This window comes from Thermobia domestica, chromosome 18 (assembly GCF_964235325.1).
Source record: "Thermobia domestica chromosome 18, izTheDome1.hap1.1, whole genome shotgun sequence".
Lineage (NCBI taxonomy): Eukaryota > Metazoa > Arthropoda > Insecta > Zygentoma > Lepismatidae > Thermobia > Thermobia domestica.
In genome coordinates this window covers 66,230,559-66,257,953 of record NC_137471.1, presented here as the reverse complement: position 1 = coordinate 66,257,953, position 27,395 = coordinate 66,230,559, and the positions used below count along the sequence as shown (strand labels likewise).

The 27,395-nt window shown below is 34.5% G+C and overlaps 1 protein-coding gene and 1 long non-coding RNA gene across 10 annotated transcripts in view; one reads left to right on the top strand and one right to left on the bottom strand.

Moving 5' to 3' along the window:
* Window positions 1–27,395, top strand: part of zfh2 (Zn finger homeodomain 2) — a 617,436-nt gene that overhangs the window by 530,903 nt on the left and 59,138 nt on the right. The gene's annotated exons all lie outside the window — the stretch shown is intronic.
* The window catches only part of LOC145674870 (uncharacterized), a 141,321-nt gene that overhangs the window by 93,289 nt on the left and 20,637 nt on the right, over window positions 1–27,395 (bottom strand). The window contains exon 2 of the long non-coding RNA XR_014129048.1: window positions 20,771–20,843. This is a non-coding gene — a long non-coding RNA (uncharacterized LOC145674870). The remainder of the gene's footprint in view (window positions 1–20,770; window positions 20,844–27,395) is intronic.

The following is a 27,395-nucleotide window of genomic DNA, read 5'->3' as shown; positions in this document are numbered from 1 at the left end:
CTCACTTATCTGCTTTCGATTTCCAGCCATTTAGAAAATCGGCATTTATTTTCGCGTTTCTAAATAACTGCAAACGCAAAGCTACTGGGTGACTCATGATAACGCTACCTCATGCAAAATAACGTCGTCTAGGGAGGTCTTGATCCACTTTTTGATTATCTTTTATCTATTTGAAAATATCACAAAATTACTGTAAAATTAGCGGTATTTTAATTTCGCAGTGATAGGGAGTCTTAAATCAGAGTGGTGACAAATACAAGGAAGCTATTCTGCAAAACATGATTAAATTTTGGAAACTCTCTCCTAACTTCCGCTGTGATGGAATAGTTGAGTCGTCTAGTTCCCAAATGGTTCTTGTCTATTTATATCAAATCCTAGAAAACCGACAAAAACTATAGGATCGATGCGTTTTATAGAACTGGAATTATTTGAGTATGTTGAAGTTGTTCACATGAACACACTGAAGTATTCATAGTTCTGCAAAACATACAGATCCTACATTTTTTCTAAGTTTTCTGGCATTTGGAGCCGTTTTAAAACTGGACGACTCATTAATCGTATGTATTACGTGTATTTAAATAAATTGTTCGATCAATTATTTTGTTCGAATTTTCAAATTGAATACATTATTCAAATATTATTTATTCCCTTATTTTAAGAAAATTTGATGAATTTTCATATTCTCCAAACCAGTCAGTACTTTTGTTTTCATTACTGTTTTGACAATCATGAAAAGAAAAAAAAAAAAAACAATATTTCGCTGCACTAATTCAATACTTGGAGATATTTTATAATGTTTCCAGAAAAAGTTCTTTCGTTTAAAAAGCTTCTATATAGCTTAAACTTGGTCACTACTCATTTTCTAAGAATAAGCAGATTTCTATAAGTTAATGGTCTGAGGTAATTGGAAGTAAGTTCTGAATCGTTGGGAAGTCAAAAGAGTAATGAAAACAAAGTACAGACTGGTTCGGGAAATATAAAAGGTCAGTGGATTTCCATAAAATAATGCTTATATATATATATATATATATATATATATATATATATATATATATATATATATATATATATAAAAATAATGGATTTAGGTCCCAACAATAAGGTCCATTTGGGGCCCTATTCCTCTAGTGAAACGGAAGTGGTTGATCTTCTGGTTTCAGTATCAAAGCAGAAACTGCAACAAATAGTGAGAAATTATTATTATTATTATTAATACATTCCGTCTCCGTTCTTGTTTTTCTATTGAAACCAAGTGGTAGATTTACCACTTCCTTTTTCATTATCTAATCTCCTGTAATTTGCAAATCTACTGTAATTTCATAATAGTTAATAGCATGGTCATTTTTTAAAGAAAATTTGACAAATTTGCTAGAAGCTAACAATGTTATTAGCAGTTTGATACAAAACAATTTTTAATACACTGTGTTGATTAATTTTAAGCGAAAATACTTCTGAACTTGATTTTTTTATATTTCAGTTCAGAAAAAACGTAAAAGCATATTAGCTATATAATGTGAGTACACACCTTGAAGTACTAATTACTATAAAAAAAAAAAGAGAGAGAGAGAAATCATTGTATTGAAGCTTTCAGTGCTACATCAGCCTGGCGCCTAAGCTATTTTCCAGATCCACCTATAATTAGTTTATAATTTAAACAGCAAACTCATAACCAGAAGTTGTCACAACGTCATAACAAATGTTGAAGCGAGTATTGCCTAATAGATCGTAATTGAAGATAGGTGTTCTCTGTAGCCAATAATTTAATTTGTGTAGATATGTTTACTCATGTCAGGTCAAAACAGGACAGTTCTTTGTGTGTCGTGTGTGGATTTGAAATACTAGGCAGCCAATAATAAAAATGACTAATGTGGCGTTTTTTTCTTCTAAATGACGAGGATATATTAGATGTGAAATGAGAAATTGGAAAATGGTTGTAACGCACCCATATTGACAATGCTATTTAGGAAATTTTAAAAATGAAAAGAGAATGTATGCCGGCTGGTAGCGACTGTAATTATCACATTTGCTCGCAATTGAGGTGCTAATATTTTGAAAGCCTTGATCAACCAATCAGGGAAAGTTTGCCTTCCACACATTAACCACTGTTTCCACCTTTGTAAAAGTGAAAATTGTTGGAAAGAATGATATGTTTTTGTCAATAGCATTTGAACAATGCTACCTATATTTCTGAAGTTATGGTTGTGAACCTCTCGTCTTGAAAAACGAAATAAAATAGCTTCCAAAATTGTCTTCAGATTGTGTGTAACTTTTTTAGTGAAAATAGAAGACCATAGTCATTCGAAATAAAATTGGCGTCGCGTCACTTGTACATTAATTAATTTCCTGGTTTCGTAGATTATATATATAAAGAAAGAAATCTGTATTATTCCTGAAATTCTCCCTGATGAATTTTATGATGCTATCGCGGGAAATTTTGCTAGCTTTCTTAGATAATATTAAATCTCAACTAATAATAATAATAATTTTAAATAATAACAAAAAATACAATGAGGTGAATTTTACGGTGTTATCTCCTGAATTCTTGGTTTTCATAGATTAAAATAGCTCAGAAAAAATAAAAGAATATAAGACTTTGTGTAGTTACCGCCAGATATTTCCGTGGTTTACTTCAATTATATTACTTAAAAAAATAATAATAATCAGGTGAATTTTACGGCATTTTATTGCCACAATTATTCTGGTTTGCATAGACTGCATTGCGTTTAAAAGAAAAATAAGGTGAGATTTACAGTCTTATCACCGAAATTCTCCGATATTCTCATAAGAAAAATCAAGTGAATTTTATGGCGCTATCGCTGGAATTATTCTTAGTTTTCTTAGTCTACATTAATTCGAAGCAAATGACTGAATTAAAAAAAATCAGGTGAATTTTACCGGAGTTCGTGGTTTTCTTAAAAAAAAAAAAAAAAAAAAAAAAAAAAGTGAAGAAAACTAGCAGACTTTTTGTGTTTATACGTAATCTATAAATATTTCTTTTAATTTGTTGTTAGGAATTTGCAAGTAAACATTTATGACTTAAGAATTATATGATGATTTCATTGTAGAAACAAACTTTATTAGGTACGTATACCTTTTTTTTTTACCTGGAATACCCTGAAAATTTACTGTAAAAATCTGGCATTCTCGTTTGATATATATATATATAATATTAAGTGTGTCGTACTTCGTACAATCTCTGCAAAATCCTATTGGATGAAAAAGTATCCTCTTTCTCCCTTCCAAAGATCTACCGTACTCTTCTGTCTACAAACCTATCTAGTGCTAATGAAAAAAATAAGAATTCTTTGTATTTATTCATGTGAAAATACTTGTAAGAAAATCGTTGTGGTCTCTCTCTATGAAAAACAACCTTGTTTCGGATTTCTTGTATGGACAATGTATTTAGGATTATAGTTTATCATATGGCAACACTATAACTGGTTTGTAAAGGGTCTTTCAATTAGTCTTTGAGCTGCCAACCCGTGACACTAATTAGCGTAGTCTGGTTTTGTCATCTACGTTGGCGTCGTGCTGGTGACAGTACTAAGTGCAATGTTAAACATTGTGTGTATGTACACTTGATTATGTTAAAATTTCGACGTGGCCTCGTTCGTATGCAGGAGATGGCGGAAGTGTTTATTAAACGTGACTTCTTCATGGTTGGTTACATCCCCACTCCACCCCCGCACCCGCTTCGCTTCATGTAGTATACCTACACAAAGTTTTTGAAAACAAATCTGTTAAGATACATTATAATAAAACAGCAATTCCAATAGCATCCATATTGGTTTTATACCAAATAATAATTGCAAGAATGCGTTCAGTTACATTACAATGCTTAGCGTATTAAAACTTCAAATAAGGACATTATTTGAATTTATTTTCTCTTTCTCGGGTATTTCGTTAGTACTCTTTTAAACTTAATTTTGGATATACATTGGGATTGTAACATATCAGTCAAGCACAATAAAGTTTGTAATATATCAGTCTGTAGATAATGATCTGGAATCAAACTTCACGAATGCTGAGATAGTGTTTTGAATTAAAATCCATCGTTCCAGTTTTTGGATAATACGGTAACTCGGTGGTGTATTTGTATGAGGTCCCAGGTCCTTTTCCCAGTGGAAGAGCATCGAGTATACTACAGTGGCCCAGATCACACTTATTAAACCATCTTTATATAGTATCACTGCTGGCAGAAGATGTAAATACTTATCAATAATCCAAAATACCTTGTAACTACAGTAATACTTTAATGTTCATTAGAGTGTAGTCTCACGGCAGAGGTTATTTTGGTTCCTTCTGGACCATTTAATTCTCTGTTTTTGGGCTAGACAAGAGAGCAGCATAGGTATATACTTATAAAAGTATTTAAATTTGCTGATAAAATGTTAAAACAATTAACCAAGAATGCACGCGGTTAGATGTTGGTGCTTCCTACGACATTGCATTTGGTCTGCACAGTCCTGCCATAACGCGATAACACACGCGAACAGCTAACAGCTTTTCAGTGAATGGCTAAGAAATTTAATTTGTAGACGATGTTTGCGGAAAATTTATTATCTGTACTAGGAATTGGACACAGAACTAAGAAGATACCTCCAAAGACTGATATACTAATCATTCAAGAAACATATGCACTTATAACAACGCATAAGGTACACACGAATTCTTCATATATAATACGGTATGTAAGACGTGCTAAAAAGTGGCTTTTCACTTAGGCTTTGACAGTAGTATCAGCCCCAGCTACCGAAAGTTAAGCAAAAATCTAAGCATGAAAGAGCACGAATTCTTAGTAACTAAAAATGTCTTATATGTATTCCAAAGGGAGTTCAAATTTACTTCCTGAGGTTTATACAACTCTCCTGGTCTGTCTTAAATAGTAAAATTATGTTAAGTCCCTTTGAGCATTTGAGCATTTGCGCATGTGTAGTTAGTGTAAACGAATATATATATATATATATATATATATATATATATATATATATATATATATATATATATACCCATATTGTCCAATCAACACAAGACTGATCATGATATTACAGAAAGTACAAAGGGGGGGAAATCGTAAAAAGTTGTTAAAAAAATGTTCAAGCGAGAGAAAGTTTTACATATCTTACTTGCTTGTTAAGAAAAGAAACTGTAAGAAAGGCAGACGAGAAAAATAAAAAAAAAAAAAAAAAAAAATGAACGTAGTGCGATTCACAAAAATATTCAAAGACTGCAGATCTGATGTCTTGGGTTGAAACTTACGGCATCCGGCAATTCCCTGTAGTTGAAGCTAGAGCTAAAGGAAAGGAGAAGTTATCTTTTTGCTGCAATGGAAAAATTTGTTGAAAGGAAAAGAACAGTGGAACGAAAGAGGCTTTGTACAGCATGGGGGATGGATGCGAGAGACAGAGAGAAAAATCTTTAAAAAGGAAAAGAGAATAATAAGAAAAGGACAAGAAAGAAAGAAAAGAAAAAATAAAACTCCGCAGTGACTTTTATATTCTTTGCCTAATTTATATCCAAAACCCTGCCTTTGCTGGCCGCAAACTTCACTATAAATGAGACGATCCCTCCTTTATAGTACTACCACCTTCGTACATTTTTCTTCTGCACCGAAAAACCATGTTGGACTAGAAAGAATAAGAGAAAGATACAGATTGTTGTCTAACGCTTAATAATGGGCGACACCAAACGAATATATAAGAACCTGGTAATTAAGCACACACACCAAGATCGTACGACACAGTGCGCACTTGAAAGGAGTTACGAGACACAAATAACAGAAATATGATGGATTTTTAGCACCGCGCAATCCAACTCACCCAGGGGGCAATTCTCCTTGTTTTGTCTTGGAAAAGATGGGTTGCCCCATTAGAGCATGCATAACGCTTCCATTGCGAGGAGAGGCGGAGAAGAACCACCTGCGTTCACCACTCTCGTCTTCTCCGTACTTTTTTTATTATTATTATTATTATTATTTTGAAGACAGAAAGTACTCCTTCTCACCTACACTGCACGCCGAGCACGTATTCAACGTGGTTTTATATGCGACGTCCGGACAATACAAATCTTTCCATTTGCGAAAACAATGGGTCTAGTAACGAGGCTAGGGCATTAATCTGTCCGGAGGCGACCATAAGTCAAAAGACCCCAAAGAATGTGTCCCGGCCCACCTTCACATTAAGGTCGCCGGACAGGCAAACTGCCGGAATCCAATAAACAAGGTGAAGACCCCCACAACCTGAACAAAAGGTGAATTATGGCTACTATGCCAAGGAATGCTCGAATGACTCCGAAAAGCCACACCGGAGACAGTTAAGGAGGAAGACACAGAGGAGAGGTGAAGGATATATATATATATATATATATATATAATACACACACTGAAAGAAAATCTGAGTTAAAGAGAAAGCGCGCTAAACAGTCAGCAAAACACTCGTTAAATTTTCTTCAGCGAAGCTCAAGCACAGTTTGAATCCTTAAAAACGAAATAAATATCTTCTTTCAGGTGTGTGTAGTAGTGGTGGTGGTTTGTGGTATTCAAATGTCAGCCTTTAAGGATACAAGGAAAGATGGGCATCACTCTCTGTTGTATTCAGTTCTGTCCTCAGAAAAACGTTTTCTTTTGTCAATGTGGTTTTGAGGGGGAAAAATAGTATGGGAAAGAGAGAAGCATCACAAAGAATCTAGTATTGTGTGTGAATGTTACAAATACATTCCCTTATTTTTCTTTTCCATTACTCAATTGTATATAAAAAAAAGTACAAAATCTGGCAACATTGCTCAAAAGTAGCTAAAAGAATGACACATATTTCTTCAGACTTCCGAAAACTGGACATGAAAAACAAGTGAAACCTGTGTATATTGGTCAATTTTGGTTTCAACTCAACTGCACAGGTGGCCAAGTTTTAGGTTTAGCAAACCACTTCAGCTAAGTGGTTAGTCCATATTTCAACCATTTAAAATAAAACGGAATTCACTTCGATATTCTTTTAACAACATAAGAGAAAAAAAAAACATAACTTACGTTATTGATCCGCGACTTGGTACATTTTGGTTTAGGTAAATTAATGCTATCTGAGCTGATTGATACCACTTTCAAACAGAAAACTGGCGAAGTGGTTCCGTTGATTTTTTTTTTTTTTTTTTTTTTTTTTTTTTTTTTTGTTAAATAGCAACTCACAACTCGACTTGTTTGGTATAGGCAAATCAAGGTTTTCTGAACCTGTTGACACCTTTTTTGAATAGGGCATTGCCGGAAAGAAATACTTGGTATCAGTAACACACAGCTCGACGCTTTTGAATCCAGCATATCAAGCCGATCGACACCACTTACGAAAAGAAAATGAAGTAAAGGTTTGCGTAGAAAATATGAATATCAGTGACTCACAACTTTGCTTGTTTGATTTCTGCAAATCAAGCCCTTCTGAAGCGATTGGCATCACTTTTGAATAGGGAATAAATTAAAGGCTTTTGCGAGGGAGAAATATTTGATATCAGTGGCTCGTAGCTTGAATCATTTGGATCCGGCAAATCAAGTCGAATAGTACAATTGATGGAAACAAAATGAACGAAAGTTTTGCTGCAAAAATAAATGATACCAGTGACACGTCTCCGTTCATTTGGCTCAGGCAAATCAAACCCATCTGAGCCGATTTGATGACACTACTTTTGAATAGGGTATGTGTGAAAATGTAAAAGTTTGTGGAGAAATACCTTGATATCAGTGACTCGCAGCTTGATTCATTTGGATCAGATAAATCAGACTGATCTGAGCCCATCACATTTAAGTAGCGGGAAAAGAATCTAAGGGCTTAAGGGGGGGGGATTTAAGGGCTTGCGGGAAAAAATATTTGATTTCAGTAAGGTAAAATCAAGTCCATAAGAAATGAACAAAGTAGCAGTGATATTATTCTTCATAACTGTCGTAATGAGCATAACTCTTATAAAATCCATGCATTTAATTGCTGAAGAAACAACTCGATAATATTCCCATAGATTACAATCACATATACACACCTGTTAAAAACCCATGCTTAAAAAGAAGGGTAACCACCATTTCGGTTCATGTGGAAATAAAAACCAGCAAACAACGAGGTTTTGGAATTGATGACTGATTTCACATATAAGCCACATGCAATTAGGAAACACGCGACGAGTTAGTTGTTTGTGAAGAAAAAAACACTACATAGTAATTATCTGAAAATAAAAATACGCGATAACAAAATTAGTATATATATTGTAGCAGCCAAATGACTCAGACAACCGCATTAGTGTCAAAACTGCTACAGATATTCACTAATGATTCACAAAGTAATTTAGAAAACAAAAGTCTTTTTTTTTTTTTTTTTTTTTTTTGTACGGCTACTCAGTGAGGATAAAAACTTGAAATCAATAAATGAAAATACAGACACACACATCTAACAAGCCATAAAGACATAGTCATAACAGAGAACTTTAGAAGAAAAAGAAAGTATAATAATGACGTGAAGGGTATTAATGCATTTTGTTTAAGCTTGGAACTTCTTAATATCCTGTACAACCAGGTTACAAAAGGAACGCGTGTCTTTTTGTTGGTTATATTTTTTAAATATTAACTTCAGAGAGATTCGACTGAATTAAATGTATATTACATACAGTGGCGTATTTAGAATCTTGTTTTGGGAAACTTGAGAACCAGTAAGAAGCATTTGTGTTGTACGTATATGCGAAAAAAAATTATAATGAAATTATTTCGGGGAGGGCGTGAGGATATATAATAAATTCGTATTTTATCTGAAAACGTTGGATGGATGTCTACGTATCGAAAGTAGAATTTTCCATAAAATTAACGAAACTTATCTGTCATTTGAAGTAATTGAATATATTTCTTTTGTACATGAACTTTTAACTCGTCAAGGTTAAAATAAATAAAGTTATAATGGAAATATTCTTCTTATATAATATACATATATAAAGTTTTTACTATTTTAAAAAGGGCTTTGGATCTTTCGTTAGTAGTTTGTCCAAGCGTCTTCGGACGTACTCCGCTCATCACTGTTGGAATACTCATTCAAGAAGTATAGAAACAACATGTATATTCCTGCCTAATAACACGAGTAGTATTGTTTGGGTATTAATCTCAAACATAAGTTTTCATTTGGTAGCACGACATCCCATGCTCTTTCCTTTGTTTCTCGTTTATATATTAGTTAGTCTATCGTTCTTATTTGGTCAGGCTTGAGCATATATATATATATATTTTTTTTTCCTCTGGTGCCTAGATCCAACCACCTGATTAGTTCAAACCCGCGAATACGGTTCTCGGGTTCAATCTGATTCGAACTCAATAAATGAGCACAAGTCTGTGTGAGCACGAGAATTCTGTAAGTGGAAAGCAAATCAGAGCCTTGAGTTCAAGCGAGTATGTGCGTGCGAGAGAGTCTGAACCTCATTGAGACCAGAGAGTCCGAAACTCAAACGAGTGTGAGTCTGAGCTAACGTGAGTTTCATTGTATTTAGTAAACTTGAGTCCCAATGACGATAATGAACCTGAACCCGAGTGATCCCGAATGCCGCCATACCACGTGTATGGTCTCTGTACTAAATGTGTGGTATACTCATTGAAACATCTCAGTTGATCAGGGCATATTACTCACTATATGGAGTGTTGGTAGTATGTGAAAAGGTACCTGTAAGAGGGAAAAAAAAAAAAAAAAAAGAAATTAGGAGAATAGTAAAAATAGATGTCTGGTAGAAAGATTGGTCGCGGCAATATTAGTTGTATTATCGTGGCGCAGGATAAAATTCAATATGGAGGTTTTATTTCTTTGCGTATAACCCAAATAGTTTCCTAAGTCAATAAAACACATTTTTTTTTCGAATATCTTATTAAATTATTTGCATACATCTGTACTTCTCCTCAAAATATGATTCTAATATAACACAATGTACTTATTAATTAATTAATTTCTATTGAAGTCCTTTAATCAACAGTAGATCTATATAGGACGAGACTTGGGGTTGGAAGCGGAACCTGAACCACTGTTGTGCGTTCGATGTTATCACAGTGAAAGTCAAACCTGAGATCCCGTGCACCAGAGCCGAATGCGCTAGCCGCTAGATCATTTCAATTGGTTATTTCATTCCTTTTTGTGGCAAAATTAGAAGTTAAAGTACTGTATACTTGCGTACGAGTGGTATAACAGTGAAAGTAAGTGATAATATAAATTATAACTTTGTAACAAATATAAACCTGATATATTGTATATCTAAGTTATAAAGATAGGAAAGATTTCTACATTTGGTGCTCCAGTTTCTCTTTCGTCCCTTGTACCCATCTCATCACGCAAACTTCTTTCTTCTTACAGGTACTAACTTGATGAAACATTTGCCCTCCACATAGAACATTAATATTATAAGAGCTGTATAAGTATGAATCAGAGAGACCCAGTATTGCACATTAAATCGTGACACAATGAAGAAAATATTATTAGGCATTCAAAACATAGGAACGTATAACATTAAAAGAAACGTGTAGATAAAATATGGCTTATTCTCACTTTCTATAGGATTCCCCTAATAGGTAAAGGCATGTTTTGTACCCACTCACTTGCCCGATAAGTACGTGGTTTTATGTGAAGAAGTAGACATAATTTACGAAACGTCGTGCGATCTTCTCAAAAGAAGTCGCCATTGCTCTTCCTTCAGTTCTTATTTTTTTCCTTAAAGAAATAACAATACATGGCGTATATTACAGTCAACAGAGTGAACGCGGTGAAAGTAGATCCGGGCTTGCTGAAGTCGACCTTTGACACTGTCCAGCAGCCTATATTGATGCAAATGAGGCGCGATGAATTATACATGGCAGAGACTCGAGGTCACGTTTATTCCAAAAGAAAACATTTGGTTACGGGAAAAGAAAACAACGAATCAAAATTGAACTTAGTTGTTTATTCTATTGTATAATTTCTATTGTGTGCATATTAATAAGTAATTAATGTATATGTTTTTATAATGTGTTTACTTAAGATAATCGTAGTCTGTAAATGCCACGTAAATTAGTTGCGATGAACGCGCGGGCACCTCAAGTTGCTTACATTGGACCGAAACAGAAGTATGAAGAATTAACATTATTTTTCTGACATAGCTTAGACCTATTGGAAATGAAAAATTTGAGATAGGTACTTTATTTCAGTTCTCTGTCTGGTGATATGTCTGAGTTGTTGAAAGTTTCTGTAAAAATATGAGATATGCATTGGATTCAGTAGGTCTTTCAGTTCTCTATCTGGTGATATGTCTGACTTGTTGGAAGTTTCTGTAAAAATATGAGATATGCATTGGATTCAGTAGGTCTTTCAGTTCTCTGTCTGGTGATATATCTGAGTTGTTGGAAGTTTCTGTAAAAATATGAGATATGCATTGGATTCAGTAGGTCTTTCAGTTCTCTGGTGATATGTCTGAGTTGTTGGAAGTTTCTGTAAAAATATGAGATATACATTAGATTCAATAGGTCTTTCAGTTCTCTGTCTCTGCTAACATGTCCAAGTTTTTGAAAGTTTATGTAAAAATAAGATATGTATTGGATTCAATAAATCTTTCAATTCGCTCTCTGTATAATGTATGTAGTTGGAGAAGTTTTATGGAGTGAAATGAAATATTCTGCAAAATAAAATATATTTTGGATTATTTTTTTTAATTGGGCGTTTTAAGATTAAAACTATCATTGATTTTACACACTTTACTACAAGACAAGTGCTGTTTGGACTTGAATTTCAAAGCAGTGACAGTGACTAGGAATTCCTTAGTTGTTTCTGATACAATTTGACTGTCCTGTTTAAACTGGCCTGAAAAATAGTTAATGCATTGCTTATATGGGATAGGGCATTTATCCCAGGAGATTAGAGTTTAATTTCTCGACAGTGAGCAATTAGTTTCTTCATTTGTTTTCCGCAGGATGTACACTCATGTCCAAAATTATTGTCGCATGTCTATAAATATGTTGTTGTAGGAATATAATTTGATAACGAATTCACCCGGTATTTCTTATAATGTTAGTATGTGTATAATCGGCAAAGACATGTATGTGGAAAATTTCATGTCAAAAGAGCAGTAAATAAGAACAATAAAACGAAAATAGAACCTTCTTGTCCATTTAGCAACATTTTGTTTTAGTTATTCTAATTTTCGTATTTATAATTCTTTTCCTATGAAATTTACTACAAATATACATTTCCCGATTATACACATAGTATCAATATTAAAAGTACCCTGTAAAATCATTATTACATTGCATTCTTACAAGAAGACAGTTATAGATATGCGACAATCATTTTGGACATGAGTGTACATACGTTCGCAGTGTTTGAGGATGTATCTTTCGGAGATATTGCAAAGTATTGTATATTAAAAGTGAATATACTGAAAACCTAGAAGGGAGTAGAACTCTAACTTGATAACGCTATTTGGTATCAGTTTTCTTCTGTCTGAGACAGCCACTCATTACTACTCCTTTTTGCGATATTGAAAAGAATTTATATAACCATTTTTCTTTTTACTTTTCAAATGAAATCACAAATGAAAAATGTAGTTATGGCGATTTCCTAGTGCTGTTAAATTTTGAATATTTCCATACGCTGTAATAGTTTTTGATAACGAAATTTTTTCAAGTTTATTTCCATGTTGTATTATATTTTCAAAATGCCGGTTTGTGAGTTTGAGGACTCTTCATATTAGAACTGAACCTCGGGGATTCGAGTTTGATAGCTTACAGAATTTTAAATGTGTGGGGAAATAGTTAAGGATGCAAATCTAGAAGTTTATATTTATCTTGTGACCTCCCTGTATGAATATTATTCATTCTATTCATATTACTGTATATATATGTTTTCTACTAAGGAAGAAGTGTTTTCATATTCTTAGCTCCTTTTTCATTAGTTTCCCCGTGCAATCACTTCCTCGGAATATATTTTGTTCGTGCCTTTCTCTCATATATGTATATTTCTCATCTCCTGTATGGAACAGAGGTCGAACGGATGCGGGGTACAGACAGTACAAGGAGAAACGATATGCATTCGCATCTCGATGCCGTCACAAACAGCGGACACACACACACAGAGATGCTGTTCATATTCATCCCCTTGCCCTGTTCTTCCCCCCTCCCCTTTCAATTCGTCGTGTGGTTGTTTCCATCGGTAGGTCTTCTTGTAAACCACTCAGAAGTGCTACTGCTTTTCTGATGCCTGATTTGAATATTTACTTTATATATATATATATATTCGATACGTATATACTGGCCGTATCGATATATCGGAGTACTGAAAGGCAACACCAAGATGCGGAGAAGAGAACTGAAGTGAGGGGTCCGGAGGGGCACAAAGAAAGAGGAGAGAGAGAGGAGGAATTTTTCTAGTCAGGTCATCCTCGTGACGTATGCAAATTACTTTGACCCCGTGAGGATCTCTCTTCCTTTTTAGCCATGCGCACGCGCTAGTATCTTAGCTTTCCTGTACCAGTCGGGGCAAAGACAGAATCAGTAGGCGGGGACCCAATCAGAAGAGATCGACCCGTTCTGACACACGGATGCCCCTGGCAACCGTAATTGACAGTCTTTTTTTTCTTTATATATATATATATATATATATATATATATATATATATATATATATATATATATATATTATTTTACTTTGCCCTTTTTTTCTTATTTTTCCTTTCTTTCTTATTTTCCCTGCTTCATTATTTGTGTTCTCTTAGTTCAACGTTTCACTGGTTTCTTGAGTTCCCTAATGAAGTACCCCTGCAAGCAAGTCGCGGTGCATCGTTCCCTACAAGGACATTCAGAGTGGGCCCCCTTTGGAGAGAATGGGTCTCTCTTTCAGCTAGTTTTCCTCTCTTTTTCGTTTCGCTGGATGAGGAATGGGAGTGCAAAGGAAAGGGGGAACTCTTATTTGATGAAGCCTTTTGCTATCAATAGTTCAATGTGAAATTTCTTCTGTTCTGAGACTACCACCACCGTTACCGCTACTTCTGTTACGAGAGAAGGAAATTTACATAACTATGATTTAAAAAAAAAAAAAAGTAAAATTCCAAATTACTTATTTGCTTGCCCGAATTTTAACTTCTTAGATCTGATCAAAATTTGGATAAGTACTTTTTCAAGTAAACAAATAAATATTCGAAAAGTCTTAACAGTGCTATGGTTTACTAATTGAGTCAATAAGATGGTAGTATGTAGCTTACTTGCTAGTGTTGTAAAACATGTGCCTTTGGTGCACATGGACCAAAATTGAATTCACGATGGTGGTAGAGCGTTCACCTTTTCTGCGTGAGGTCCTTGGTTCGATCCCAGCTCGCACCAAGTGAACTTTGTGGTGGACAAATATCGTGTAGGTGGGTTTCCTCAGGGTTCTCACGGTTTCTTCATTCCACCATTTCATTCATTTCTTATCATCGCCGTTTCCTTTAGCCTAGCCGGCATAATCGTGGGACGTAAAACTTAAAGATTTCATTCATTTTTTTCAATTGACGATGGAAGTTCAAAATTTTCGGTATATATCCATGAAGTATACCTAAAATATGTATATGCATATGAGCATACTGGCAGCATGAATGTTCTTAATGAGGGCATGGCCCTTCCTTGGAATTAGAGTGAATCTGTCATTTGAATTAAAATTTCGGGCACAGGCAATATCTAATAGTTGAATATTTTCATTGTTTCCAACTTCTGTTGTAAAAATGCATGTTTTATTATACAGGGTGGCGCAAAAGTAGGGGTTTATATGCTTCGGCTCTTCCGAGTTCAAGATGTAAGTAAAAACACATTAAGAACAAATAATAAAGAAAATAAGTCTACCTGATGGATAACAACAAGAAATGATATAAAATGCAATGAGCTGATCAGTACGGTACTGTATACCTACTTTTGGGCCACCCTGTATTAGTTGGTCAATAAAATACCAAAACATTTGTCTTTTGACTGAAACTATGCCGTGAATATCGGGATGGTACTATAACAATCAGCTTGTGGGTGACTCATTTCCACGTCCTTTCCTTCTCTCTCTCCATCCACTTATGCCATATTTGCGTAAGTTCCATAGATAAGTTTAAAATAAATAAATAAAATACTTAGGACTCAAATTTCATGCTCCTTGCAAAAAAATCCTGGGCCCATGGCCGGGAGTAGTTGTTATTTTCAATTTGACCAGTGTGTTGACTCTATATGATTAAAAGTAGATGTCCCAGCTTTAATAACAAAGAAAGAAAGAAGAAAAGAAAGAAAAGTGATACAACCCTAAAATGACTCTTATTGAACGCACAATGCTGAAAATGGGTCTAAAAGCTATGAGAATTTTGTATAAAAATATCGCAGGTGAAGGTTCATATATTTCCTCCCAGGAACTAATTGTAATATTGTCCACCAATGTTAATTGGTAGCAGTGCCAATCTTCAACAACTTGCCCTGAAAAGTTGATCATCATAAGTTGGGTCATTTTCCTATTAAAGCAACGATTATTCAGAACACTATAAAACATTGGACGCGTGACATCCTTAATTATATTGGATGAATGATTTGGAGTTTAGTGTCCCATTCATCACCGAGGCTACATATGGCGCGTACCTACAGCTTAACGTGGATACTGTTACCAGAAATAAGTTTTTTTCTCGTCTCGTCTCGTCTCGTAGTATTTTGCTGTCGAATTGTCTCATCTCGATTGTCGAAAAATTCTTTCTCGCCTTTTTTTCAATGTATTCAACATGTATTTCCTGATTTTATTCTTAATTTCATCTAGAAGTTATCAGAATCCTTTAGCATCACGAGAAATCCACGAAGAATGCGATATAACAACATTTAAACCATATTTCTTATTGAAATATATTGAGTAATGACTTCCTTACTTTCAAACGTTGAAAAAGAAGACTCGTACACTCACTTTACCGATGTGTAGTTTTTTTTTTTTTTTTTTTTTTAATACTATAAAGTGTGTAACAATAAAACAGGGGATCCTGGACTTGGATGAAGTAGCGTTACCCACGACACTTGAGAAATTTCTCGTCTCGAAAATAATACGAGAATTATATTACGTGGTCTCGTCTCGAATATAAAACTGTGCTTCTCGTCTCTGGGAAACACTACCGGGAATCGAATCCAGTCTCCCGTGTGTGAGGCTAACCTTATAGCCATGAAGGAACTGATATTCCTTAAATTAGTTGATTTAAATATTGAATAAAGATAACTCATCTAGGAAGCGCGAAAAAACAGTTCATTCAGTTTGGAGAAAGATATTTTTACGCTAACACGGTTTGCCAAATGTTACTATTTTTGCTGGTATGTAATCTCTAATGTCGTTAATAGACTCAATAACCAGATATTGTTTGGAATTGTTACACTTCCTTGTTTCGATGTTGCAGTAGCTGCTCTTAGGAGAACTTCCCATTTTCAATGCAGACACGAGCACGTCGCTTTTCTCTTCCGCCTGTTAAGGTGATCCTCGGGTTCTGAAGATGACCTGTGTCGCTTCAGGGAAATCATACTTCCTGATGACAACGTTCTCGTCCGTGATTCTGGCTGGAGCAGAGAATAGTGGTGATGAGACGAATACCTTTTCTCTCTTTCTTCTCATCTTCCCACCATCTTGTCATCTGTGTAGACCCCTACTACATAGCTAGCACAAACCCCTACTTTTTTTTTCAGCTCCTCAGCGCGGGGTGCCGAAGCATGAAATGAAGACTCAACTCAACATTTTCTGGTGACTGACGTTCTCATTTCCCCGCCTCCTGTCCCTCCTTCGTCTACTAAAGTCCACCATTTTTCTTACACGTACCTTTTCTTTTCTTTTCTTTTCTTCAGTTAAAAAAAGAACTCCGAACAAGAGCCCGCATTTGTATCTTTTGTCATACTTTTAAGCATCTACTTGAATAATACAATGCATGGAATAATTTGGAATTATAAGGAGCTACTGTATGGTGCTTTTATCAATAAATGTGTGTGACTTGCCTAGCAGTCATTTCTATATAAGAACTTCGATGGGAAGTTTTCTCATTGTTGCACCATCTTTCGAGAAAGATTTTTCATTTTGGCGGTCATTCTTCGTAATTTTATATGTTGAGACTTTTTTTCTTCCTCTAAGTCAGTGATCGCCAAAAGACAAAAATTAAAAATTTGTCTTTTTTTTTCGTCCTTCATTTGATTCCCGAACTTATCCGATCTAAATCAAACTTGGCATGATGGTAAACCTTGACGAGCTTAGTAACCATATGAAATGTGATGTAGAGGCGTTTGGCTCCTCAGTTACGGGCCTTCAAATTGTGGTTTGGATTTTTTTTTTTAATTAAAGTTGATTTGAAACGAAATGAAATATCTAGTTTTTAAGTCCCACGGCTTGTTTATATAGGTTAAAAGAGAAGGAGTAAATGATATAAAATAACTAGTGAAATGATAATGCGTAAGGAAACGGGAGAACCGCAAGAAAACCCACGCACACGATGCTGTCGACCACAAATTCACATCGCAAGGGATTGAAACAAGGACAAACGAGAATTTTTATCACTGACTATGAGTCACCATAAGAGTATGTATTATGGAAACGTTCAGGTGATTGATCATGATGTATCTATTTGATATTTTGCTGGAACATTCAATATTGTTACAATATCATGATAGTATTGTATGATTGACCATTTTATAATGCAATGAGGACAGAACAGAATAAGAACCATACCTGAAGTCAGGCGAATTAAACGTGATAGCAGTTAAACATGATAGCAATAGATAAACATGACGGCAATTTATTATTATTCAAATATTAACAAAAAATATATTTAATACACAACAGAAGAATAAGTATTATTTTTAATGGAAACAATATTTGTCAAAATTTCAAATTAGAAATTATGTCTTGAATATGGTATATCATGAGGTCAGCTCCCGTTTGGAGACACTCGGTCAAAAATATGTAACAGCTTTTTCGGATCAGCCATCCTGAGTGAGGTTTTGTCTGGAGTTTCTTCATTCACACCAAGCAAATGCTGAGATGGTACCTAACATATAGTTCGAAGCCCCTTTCTTTCCTTCCAATTCCTTTCTTCATTCCCTCTTTCCCGGATAGTGTGCCTGCTGAGGGATGTAACCCCTCATTCAAGACGGGCTTGAGGCCGTAGATTGGGGTGAGTAGGGTGAAATTTCCTCACTGAATTTGAGGAACACATACATTTTAATAAATTGTATACTGACAATATTGTGAGTACTTGGTAATCATCAGGGGATGCTAAAGCAAGAGCATTCATCTTTACACCCACGGATTTTATAGGAACGTTAATAAACCATCCCTGTCTGGTCATAGTGGCATGTCCTGTGACATTTTTGTATCTACTTACGTTGTTTCGGTAGTATGGGTTCTAGCTCGTTCATTGTACTTCACTGGCCAGGATCATCAAGCCAATACAACAAGGATTATAGTAGCCAGTTTCTTTTTCTTGTTTCATTGGATAATATGGAAAACTCTAAGATCGAGTGGTTTGTGCTGAACAGCATTGTGTCCGTGAGCTTTCTCGGATTACTCATGTTTCCTCTCACTTTCTCATTCCACCAATTATTCCATCATCAGTCACTTGCTTTAATCATCGTCTCCCTTAGCCTAAAGAACATAATTGTGGGACGTTAAACTAGAAGATTCCATTTTATGAAGATGGAGTGAAATGTTAAGACGAAATACTAAGGTTAAAAATACTATGTAGGAAAACAAGAAATGAGTGAAGATAACTTCATTACACGGATAGATAATCATTTGGACACGTCAAATAATATTTCTATGATAATCCAGAACTCATCTTGATAGAGGTATTCCTATAGTAGCTTATTGAAGTGGATAAATTGTATGGAGATTCAAGGTATTCCTATAGTAGCTTATTGAAGTGGATAAATTGTATGGAGATTCAAGGTATTCCTATAGTAGCTTATTGAAGTGGATAAATTGCATGGAGATTCAAGATATTCCTATAGTAGCTTATTGAAATGGATAAATTGTATGGAATTTCAGTAAAAGAAACAAATCTTCGTAGTAATCCTTTCGTGTCAATGTTAAATTCCCTGACCATCTAAACGAAAAACCCGGTTTCGTATTTGTTCTCTATTCTGCTACATAATAAGGTAGACCTATATGTTATCTGGTAAATAACAAGTATTCATTATCCTCGTAAAATATCTCGTTGAATACTTAATAATATTTTTTTCTCAGAACTAGAGAAAGTGTGATTGGGTTGCGTGAGTTGGATCTTCAAGGCTTTGTTTCACATAATTAATGTAAACAGCTAGTACTATTAAAGAAATAGAATCGTGCTCTTTAATTCTGATCGCATTTTTATCACCTTGTACAATAATTAAAAGGTAATTCTGTAATTTTCCAACTTGCATTTGCTAACTTGTATAATGTAGTAAAATGGTTAGCATTATTACATACTATAATCCCTATCGGGTATTCCCTAAAATCATAATAGAAAAAAAAAAAAAACAGTAGTATTGCTCATTTAGCACAAACCTCCTCCGACAAACATTTTTAATGCAAATTTTTTTTTGTTATGTTAGCAATAAAAATCACTTATCAGTAATGATATATTTTATAATATTGTCTTTTGATCCAGGTGCTTTTTTTAAAATTCGTATGAATAAATATACATTTTATCGTCTGATAAGGTTTTATCAATAAAAATCGCCTACTGATATAAAAGTACATTTTATAGAAATTATCATCTTTTAATATAGATTTTATAAACAAAAATCGTCCTTCGATAAAGATACATTTTATAGAAATTTGTTATGATATAGATTTTATCAATAAAAATCGCCCATCGACATTGACAAGATATTAAAGAAAACACCCTTCCATTAATGTGTTATTAATAAAATCACTTCTTATCGATAGATATACTTTACAAAAATTGTCCTTTCTGTAATAGATGCTACCAGTAAAACTTCCCTATTATTTATAGATGTATTTTTTATTGGAAACTTACTCTTGATTTAGGTGTTATATTTGGAGCCTCATGTTAATACAGAGTTCCTACTGATTAGGGAGATCAGGGAAAATGGTACAAATCAGGGAAGCTCAGGGAAAAAGACTGGAAATCAGGGAAAGTTAGGGAAATTTTATAAATGAATGTATAAGAAGTATCGTATCTTCAGAGTAATTGATTGTCAGACATTTGTAGGTAGATATTAATGATCACATAATGGGATATTGCTCTGATTTTTATGGAAGGTAAGGAGAATGTAGGTATGATCAAATGATTACTATTTGTCTCTATAGAATAAATGTTCTCATATATAAATGTTCACCGTTATTTATTCCTTATTTATATGTCAGCGTCATCTGATACCTGTCATGAAAGTCAGGGAATTTCCTGCCAAAGGTCAAGGAGAAGTCAGGGAAATAGATTTCTCTGGATCAGTAGGAACCCTGTTTTATTATTATTGTTCATAAAAGTATTCATCCACTCTACTTTCAACTCTTTGCTAAAATTTAATTAAAAGTTCAAAAAGAAGTCCCTGCGAAGTCATTTTGGAAAATTTTAGATGCATTTTTGAGGATTTTTTTTTTTTTTTTTTTAATCACTCCCTTTCGCAGTGTGTAGGTCACGGTTTATGATGCTCGAACATATTCAATGGTAGCAGTGAAAGGGATTTATTACATGATCTACAGTAGATTGTTTATATGGTTAAATGGTATTTCCCTTTCGGCCGCCACTTCATTAATAACCGCAACACTTTCGCAGTTAATTTTCTCGATAAACAACTTACCGTAACACCTTCTCAGTGCACAGATATAAGATTTCACCACACAGGATACGTCGTACATACAATACACACAAGACTGAAAGAAAGAAAGTCCACATTAAAACCAATACACGAACTAAATTTGTTAGAATGTTTGTCCAGCGTAGTAGAATGTAGTAGAGCGTAGTCTTTGTTGTACTAAATTGGTTTTCTTGAGAAATTGATTTTTATTATTATTATTATTATTATTATTATTATTATTATTATTATTATTATTATTATTATTATTATTATTATTATTCCATAATATAGTCGAAGTACTGGATATGTTTGTGTTTCGATTGATAAACTACAATAAGTGAACACTTTTTTCTTTGTATTTTTTTCATTGAAGTTCATCTTAGTTTCTTTTCTTGTGTGTCATTAGTAGAGCTTCGTAAGAAAATAAAGGAAAGAAGGGTGAAAATTGTAATTTATTTCAAGTAAATAGAAACTTTATTGATCAATACTACGTACTTAGGACAGAAAAACCATACAAGTTTCAGTTTAAAAGTTTTTTTTTCTTTTTCTTTTTTCGTTTCCTGTTTTCGCCTTTTACCTTCGCTTTATACGCTAACGATAAACACCATTTTCTATTCTGGTTATCGGCAGGAGTATAGGGTGCAAATAATGAATTATTATTATTTATCGAGCTCTTCGTGATCGTATACAACTACAACAAAGAAATATTGAAAGTAACTCCAGTTGTTTTAACGTGCTTTTTTCTTCTTTTCTTTAAAGCGACTAGTAACTTCCTGACCTTTCTTTTGATCAATATATTGTATTTTCAAACAACGAAAAATACCCAGACATCTTATTCGTCAGTTTGTAGATAAAAGTCTAAAATTTAGTAAGATTTTTCCATGTGACTAGATGGTTAGCGTTTTCGCCTTGTGTGTTTTGAGACTCCGATTCGACTCCAAGTGGAAGGTTGTATAATTTAGATCTTACGTTAAACTGTTGGCCCACGTTCCTTACACCCTTGCTGCTGAAAAGGAATTTCAATTCCATATACCTTCCGCTTCTGAAAAGGGACGTCACGTTCGATATACTTTATCTGCTAAACTTCACGTTCCGTATACCCTTGTTGCTGAAAAGGCATTTAAGTTCCATATCCTTTTGTTGCTGAAAAGCGACTATATGTTCCATATATCCTCATTGTTGGAAAGGGATTTCGCTTTCCGTATACCCTCATTGCTGAAAAGGAATTTCACGTTCCATATACAAGTACCCTTGTTGCTGTAAAGGAACTTGATATTCCATATACCCTCGTTGCTGAAATGGAACTTTACGTTCCATATACCCTCGTCGCTGAAAAGGGACGTCATGTTCGATATGCTGTCGTTGCTGCAAAGGGACTACAAGTATCGTATACCCTTGTTGCTGAAAAAGAACTCCATTTTCTATGTGCCCTTGATGCTGAAAAGCTACTACACCTGCAGTGTCTTTCTGGTTTTGCTTAGGGTAGGGGAGTAAGATTCTTCACCGACATAAGAATTTCACGATTTTTATTAGTGTTCAATTGATTAAAAATATGTATTTCTTAAACTCAGGAGAGTGGAATTTTTTGGCAGGAGCAATCAAAACAAAAAAGAAAACGATTATTTTCTGGTTAGGTCTTGTTTCATGGGAAAACGATGTCTGTATTCCATCCTGTGATTACGCGTCCACTTTCCATAACCATATAGTATGCTGCTACTAAACAGTGAAGCATATATACAGCTTAATTTGTAGTTATTTCCAAATCTATTTCTTTTAGAGGATATTTTAAAAGAAATGATTGATTAAAAAAAGAAACAACTCTGTGGGTGTGTATTTTCAGTGTGATGGAATTTGAGGCCTGGAGATGAGGACTTTGGTTACTTTGCATGAAAATTGCAGAAGTAAAGTAAAGGAAAGGAAAAGAGCGAATAGAGAAAGAAAGAAGTAAAGAAAAAGAAAAAGAGTCCAACTGCAAATGAATTCTGAGTCGGAATCAGAGTTTTGGTCTTCCCTTTTCTACTTAAAACTTATTTACAAGATTAAAGAAAAACCTCTAGGGGTAAAGGACGGGGAGGGTCTCTTTTGAGATTCAAAATAGAATTCTTCTCTACTTCCTCTCTCATTTCTTCTTCTTTCTTTATTCTTGTTTTCTTCTGTTTTATTTTATTTTTATCCTTTTTCTTTTTTACCTTCTTTCTCGTACTACTACTAAGGTTTGAATGGTTCAACCCAACTATCTTGTGTCGTTCCCCATAACTGTATGGGCGCGCCTGATACGAAGATAGGATAAGATGCACAGTACAATGAGATCAGAAAGAACAAGAAAGGAAGGGGAAGAGAAAAAGAGGACGGGATAGATCGCTTGTCCTAGATTAATGCATGCAGAAATCATTCCAAGAGATGAAACAGCTCTTCTATCGTCCATCCCACCCACTGCACCGTATCTAGCTCCCTCCCCTCCCCAAGTTAACCATTCTCTTCACTATTCACATTTCTACATTCCAACTTCACAATATAATGGTGGAGCATTCGTTAGCTCTATCATAGGACCAACAGATAGTGTCATCTTTTTTAGAAAAAAGGAAAAAAAATCAGTGACGTCATGGTATTTGTGGACAAGTGTTTCCACCCGTTTCCTTTTCCAGCTTTTACTATGTTTTTTTTATCTTTCTTATTTTCCTCTTTCTTCGTAGTAAAAGCCGTCACAATGACTTTTCTGTGTGAGTTTTCTTTCGCTACACATAGATGTCTCCAATGTGCAGTGTGTTCGTTTATAGATAGGAGCCTTGCACCTATCCAGCTAACCTCCCTCGCACTATCGGGTCAACGCCGAAAAGAGGAAATAGAACGGATGAAAGCCAAATGCTGTTATGTGATACCCTTTTCTTCATTCGTATTTTTTTTATTATTTTCAGCTTACCTTACTTTTTTTTTTTATTTTTTTTTTAAGAAAAAGTATTTCACATCTTCAACAAAGTATAAGACTCGTTGAGTCAAAGAATTGTTTCCCCTCGCACTTACTGAAGCTTTAGTGGACCAAAATCTTTTACAGAGATTGTATACTGAACTCTTGAACATAGAATACGTGTAAACAAACGTTTTCTTAAAACTTAATAATAAAATCAGTTAAAAAAATATTTGATACCTATAAGCCAAGGAAAGAAAACTTAAATATGTACTAATTTTCATATACAGTTTGTAAAAATGAAATGAAATCTTTGAGTTTTACGTCCCACGCTTATGCCGGTTAGGCTAAAGGAGACGGTGATGATGAGTAATGAATGAAATGGTGGAATGAAGGTGGGAGGAAACGGGAGAACCCCGAGAAAACCCACGCACACGGTGTTTGTCCACCACAAAGTTCACTTGGCGGGGGCTGGGATCGAACCCGCAACCCCAAGCACCAGAGGTGAACGCTCTACCACTGAGCCACCGCGGCCCCTGATATACAGTTTGTAGCGATAATTTTTTTTTTTTTTTTTTTTTTTTACTAATGTGACTTCCCTCAAAAAGCCGCCACTGATACAAATAGAATGACCAGTTGTGTTGGCAGAAATTCAGCTTTGGGACTTGGTTATTTGAATTTTAACTTAACTAACTGCAAAACTCATCAAATATCGTGTCTGAAATTATTTTCAGACAGGTTTTCTGCCATGATTTTAGTTCAGTTTCACTGGTAAGTGAGAAATTCCCAAAAGTAATGTCATATGAAAATTAAATTTCCCCGACTGAAATCTGAAGTGATAAAGAAAGAAGTGGTGAAGTATATGGAACACATCACAATACACACTATAAGCAATTTAATATCTCACAAGATTCTTCTTTTAAAGAACTAAGAAAAAAATTTGCTTCTTTGACCTTAAAACAGGTGTACACTTGCATAAAATACATTTGACAGCGGCTGGGCAGACTCGATCGAAATTCAAAATACATACATAACCTGTTTTATTCATGGATTTGATCTTTGTCTCCTATTTTTAACTCATTATTTATAACTTCTCTCCTCTCATCCATCTTCTTTCCCTTTTCTTTCAATTTCTTTGTCATTTTTTCACTTCTTTCATCATCATTCATTCGTAGTTGTGCTGTAATCTACAGAACCAACAGTATATGTAGGACGTTAAATATAATTTTTTGCTTTTTTTTTTATTTATTTCAGGGAAAGATGGCCTGTCTCTCTAACAATCTAACCTAACTTAATTTGTGACATTTGTGCGTTGTCTTGCTACATTGAGAGGCCTAATCACTTTGAAATTGAAATACCGCTAATTTTACAGTAATTATATGATATCTTCAAATAGATAAAAGATAATCAAAATGTAGAACAAGAGCGCCCTAGACAATATTATTTTGCATGTGGTAACGTTATCACGAGTCACCTAGTAGCTTTCCGTTTGCAGCCATTTAAAAACGCGAAAATAAATGCCGATTTTCTAAACGGGTGGAAATCGAAACCAGATAAGTGAGTCATGGTGATACAACGGTATCTCAAATAAAATAATATTGTCTAGCGAACTCTTGTTCCACTTTTCGATTATCTTTTATCTATTTGAAGATATCACATAATTACTGTAAAATTAGCGGTATTTTAATTTCGCAGTGATTAGGCCTCTTAACGCGAGATCCGAACATGGATATGTACCGGGAATTGAAGCCTGATCTTCCGTCCCGTAGATTAGAACTCGAGCCATTGAACCACGTGAGAACTTATGAGAAAGAATTAAGATCAAATATCTGTGAGCAATTGCAAATCGATATCGCTATTCAGTGGGTGATCCCGTAATAAAATTTTCATCTGTCTGGTATATAATACTCTGTGTATTGTGTACTTAAAAAGTGTTTGAGTTATTAGGTAGGTGTAGAACTGCTATTGAAATTAATTTGGTACATCCTTGTTGTGTGTAAAATATTTTACGATCTCTCATTTGCTTGGAACCTTTTTTTTTTTAATCCCTGGAACCTATGCATATGTGGTAACCTTCCAGTCACGTTTGACCTCTGAATATTTAACCTCGGGGCGTGCGATAATTAGAGCTGTTTGCTGTGACGAGAATTGACGTGGACTCCTCCCTACGTCCTCGCTGTGATGTACGGCCGAGAGTAATTAAAAACCCACGATGCACTATTATTATGACCCGTAATCATCGTCTCTGGATGAAACCGATATGCAAATCTAATTTGTGATAGGAATTCTTAATTTTGCCGCAAACCATTCTCTCTACTTCAACTTAAGAGTGGTGTTTGTATCCACTTGTTTGACTGCTCGAGGTGGAAGTTTTTAATAACAGGATCATTCTTGTACTTCGTAATTAGGTCAAAATACAAAGGAATAATTTTTGTTTACCCGTAATTTGCGAAGTAATCAAGTAATTAAAGTTTTTTTTATCCCTTTAATAATTGTAAGGGTTAATTTGTAGGTGCTGGCTATGAATACGACTACCTACCAAGGTAGAAAGTTAAAAGACGTTAAAAAAAAAAAAAAAAAAAACTGACGGGCAGGCAGGACATGCAGGGGTAAAGATTTTCGCCTGAAAGTCACCTTGAATATTGTGATGACAACTAGATTAAAGAAAGGAAGAAAGAAGAAAAAAAGAATATTCACACTTCCTTTAGCACATTTCACTATTGCGCAAAAATAACCTCAACTAACAGGAGTTATTCTTAAACATCCAAGATAAATACATGCTACGTTCGGAGAATATCGCTGTCTAAATTGGAATTCTTTTACAAAAGTTACGTGTTGTGGAATTGAAATACATACTCGCACACGCAAATGAAGCTCGATTCAGTTGAGGCTTTTCACCAAGCTTACGTCGTTTCTTCGAATTTTAGCGAATAACTTAGAGACAGTGAAGAATATCATAAACGTAGAAAGTGAGCCAGGTAGTATCTGCAAAATGCTATTACATGAACTAATAATTGTTTGAAGACTTTTCGTAGAGTGTATAAATTTGGGTGCCCAACAGTGATGACATTATCAACTGTGCACCGAAATATCAAGTCTATAACAAAAGGTTTGGAAACCGTTATTAGTTTACTTAATAACATTTTGCAAATACTACCTGGCTCACTTTCTTATTTAATTGCTCTTTTCAGATGCTATCTGCCTCACTTTCTTATTTAATAGCATTTTACACATACTACCTGGCTCACTTTCTTATTTAATTGCTCTTTTCAGATGCTATCTGCCTCACTTTCTTATTTAATAGCATTTTACACATACTACCTGGCTCATTTCTTATTTAATAGCATTTTGTAGATACTACCTGGCTCACTTTCTAAATTTATGATATTCTCCAGTGTTTTTAAGTTATTCACTAAAATTCAAAGAAATGGCGTAGGCGTACTGATGAGCCTCAACTGAAGCGAACTTCTTCCATAGAGGACGGAAATTCGTTTTTGTGTATATTTTAGTTCCATAATACGTAATTTTCGTAAATAAAATACTATGAGAGAAAATAAAGTACTATGAAAGACTTGAAGAAATGTGTTGGTAGAAGAGTAAAGAGAAATAAAATTTTAAAAATCGCAACTCATGGACGAAAGAAGAAAAAACAATAACCAAGAAGTTAGCATAGGATTGTGAATCTCGAAAACTTCTTGTTGCGGTAAATGATTTGCCAGTATC